Source organism: Mytilus trossulus, chromosome 2 (genome assembly GCF_036588685.1).
Source record: "Mytilus trossulus isolate FHL-02 chromosome 2, PNRI_Mtr1.1.1.hap1, whole genome shotgun sequence".
Taxonomy (NCBI): Eukaryota; Metazoa; Mollusca; class Bivalvia; order Mytilida; family Mytilidae; genus Mytilus; species Mytilus trossulus.
This window is the reverse complement of record NC_086374.1, coordinates 80,668,842-80,672,088: the sequence shown is the minus strand read 5'-3', so window position 1 is coordinate 80,672,088 and position 3,247 is coordinate 80,668,842.

Genomic DNA, 3,247 nt, shown 5'->3' with positions numbered 1-3,247 from the left:
TGACACTTCCGGTAAATATATGACGTAAATTTCAAAGATGAATCCTCCATCTATTTCTTCGATGTAGAGTTTTGGATAGATTGATTTAAACAAAAAAAATCACTATAGTACTAAAAAAATATTTAAATTTACTACTACTTGGCCAAGAATACATGCTTATTCACAGTCACCACCACATGCACACAAGGCAGTGCACGGGAGACCCGATTTTACACATCAAAAATAACCGCAGCATCCTTTCTTACATCCATGATGTACAAGCTTCTGAAAAAATGATGAGGTCTCAGAAAGAGTTTTTTTTAAAAGGGACCCTATTTGTCCCTTCGCAATCCATTAGTGACAAGACTAAGTAGCATAAGAGTCAATATAAAGCCCGTCTCACTAAACACCTGCATTAGTATATTACACGTTTTACATGCTTGAAAAGACTAGAACAAGCCTCACTTAAAAAGAGTTTTCCCTTTTGTGCAAAAAATGACTTTCTTGCTTCGTTAATCATGTTAGATCTGATAAGTTTGTACAGTACAACCCCGGTGATTTACGCTGATCAATCATCATTCTTTATGTTAGAGTCACATCTTCAAATACCATCAATGTCTCCCACGCAGTCTTCTTTTTCCTTTTCAAGCAAAGAGAGAACAGTATCACAACCCGTCATAAGGTATGGGTCAGAAATAAAAGTGTGTGATCACTCATTGCCTAGTGCATTTGAAAGGCCATTGATAGAGATTAATTTTTGCCTCCCCAAATACAATCCATAGTTCGTCTGCCCCTATGTCACGGAATAGCGAAATAGTATTGACAGCATCATCAGTGACTGCTAATCATGACTCGTTTAAGTGCGTGTTTCACTGCATCAGACACATGCACCATGATTTAAGTGTCAGTCTCAGTATGTTAACATGGTGCTACACTTAAAATACATCACGTGGTGAATAAGATAGAATATCCTGAGCATTTGTTGATACAACTACCATACTCATCAAAGACTTCATCCACTCTTGTTACAGTTTCAAGGTATTTTCTTAAGGTAAGGACATAATACCCAATCATCATACTCGTTAGGAAACACCTTGAAACTGTAACAACAGTGGATGTAGTGTTGGATGTGAACATAGAAAATACTGGTAGTTTGAAAGCTGCTAAAAGAAGCAAGGGCAACATTTAGGGGAAAGGGAATACACAGACGAACCCAGGATTAAAAACATCCTCAAAATTGGGAAAGTTTTCTGAGAGATGACGACAGTAAGAAAGAACTTTTAAGTTTTCATTCACAGGAGCTTGCTCGAAACAATTTTGAGTACAAGGTAGTTGAAGCAACAAATGCTCAGTATGTTCAGTGTTATCCACCACTTGATGATGTTTCAAGTTTAGCACCATGTTTACACGAAGAGACTGAGACTAGAATCAAGATAGATGTGTCTGATGCAGTGAAACATAGACTGAACTGAGTCATGACTCAAACAGTCGATACTGATGTCATTGCTGTTTCGCTATTCCGTGACATAGGGGCAGACAAACTTTAGTTTGCATTTTGAAGGGGAAAAGTATAAGATGTATATCAATCAATGACCTTTCAAATGCACTAGGCATTAAAAGATAACACGTTTGCTGGAAAAGGAACTGCGTTGGTGACATTAATGGATTTTGAAGATGTGACTATAGCATTTAGAATGATGATTGACCAGCCAACATCACACGTGGTTTTGTTGGAAGATAAAAAAAAAAAAAAGAAACAGATTAGGTCAACAAGGCAAGAAAATATGTGTTTTTGCAGAATTTATAGATGTGAGAAACAAAACCACAGTCTTTGTAAATGTTGGAAATCAGCTCTCCGAATGTGAATTGCGGCCTTCTGAGTATCCTGATTGGGTATTATGTCCTTACCTAAATAAAATACCTTGAAACTGAAATACGAGTGGATGAAGTCTTGGATGCGTATAGTAGTTATAGAAACAAATGGTCAGAATATTCTATCTTATCCACCACGTAATGTATTTCAAGTTCGGCAACAAGTTCACATTTAGATGCAGACACTAAAATTAATGTGCATGTGTCTGATGCAGTGAAACAGGCACTTAAAGGAGTCACGATTCGAACAGTCGTTAATGATGATGCTGTCACTACTGTTTCGCTATTCCGTGACATAGGGGTAGACGAACTATGGATTGTGTTTGGGAGGGCAAAAGACTTTGGATTAATATCTATCAATGGCCTTTCAAATGCACTAGGCAATGAGTGATCTGAGTGATCTGAAACACTTATTGTTATCCATGTCTTTACCTGTTGTGATATGGTTCTCTCTTTGCTTGAATGGGAGAAAAAGACTATGTGGGAGACATTGATTGCATTTGAAGATGTGATTTTAACAAAATGAATGATGATTAATCAGACTATATCACCGGGGTTTTACTGTAAGATCGCACAAACTTTACAGATGGGTATAACATGGTTAACGAAGCAAGAAAATAACCATTTGCGCAACAGGGACGGCTTTTTGAGGCTATTCCCTCAACTTGGTTTAGTCTTTTCCAGCATGTAAATCATGCAATATACTTAGGTAGGTGTTTAGGGAGACGAGCTTGGGATTGGTTCTTATGCTATCCACTCTAGGCGGGGACAAAGAGGATAACTTTTGAAAAAACTCATTTTGTCAAAAGCTTATACATTGTGGATGTAAGAAAGGATACGTGGTCATTTTAAATGTGGGAAATCGGGTATCCCGTGCACTGCGATGTGTGACTATTTTTAACCGGAAGTGTCAACTTTATATCTAAATATTTACAACATGCTAGAATAAGTGGTTTTGAGGATAACTTTAAGCCAAAAGTTTAATGACCAGCACAAAATAAAATCGTTTTCTTTACATTTTGAAAAAAATGAAAATTTGAATAAAAAATTGATATTTCTCTGTCCGCCATTTTGGATATTACCGGAAGAAAGAGGTTTTAATACATATGTCTTATGCATTGTATCCATCAGAAACACCAAAGAAAGGTTCATACACAATGTAATGATAGTAGCATGATAATAACACATTTTTACACGCTAGCCTTCGATATTGGGCTGATTTAAGTATGACGTCCGCCATTTTGGATTTTACCGGAAGTGTGACATTTTTTTCAAATGCCTCCCTATCTGAAATAAAAGAGTATTAGTTGAGGAAGGTCTATGCCAAATTTTATGCTTGTAACAGGATGTGCACAATTCGTCTGAAATATGCTTGTAGCCGCCGGACTAAGATGGC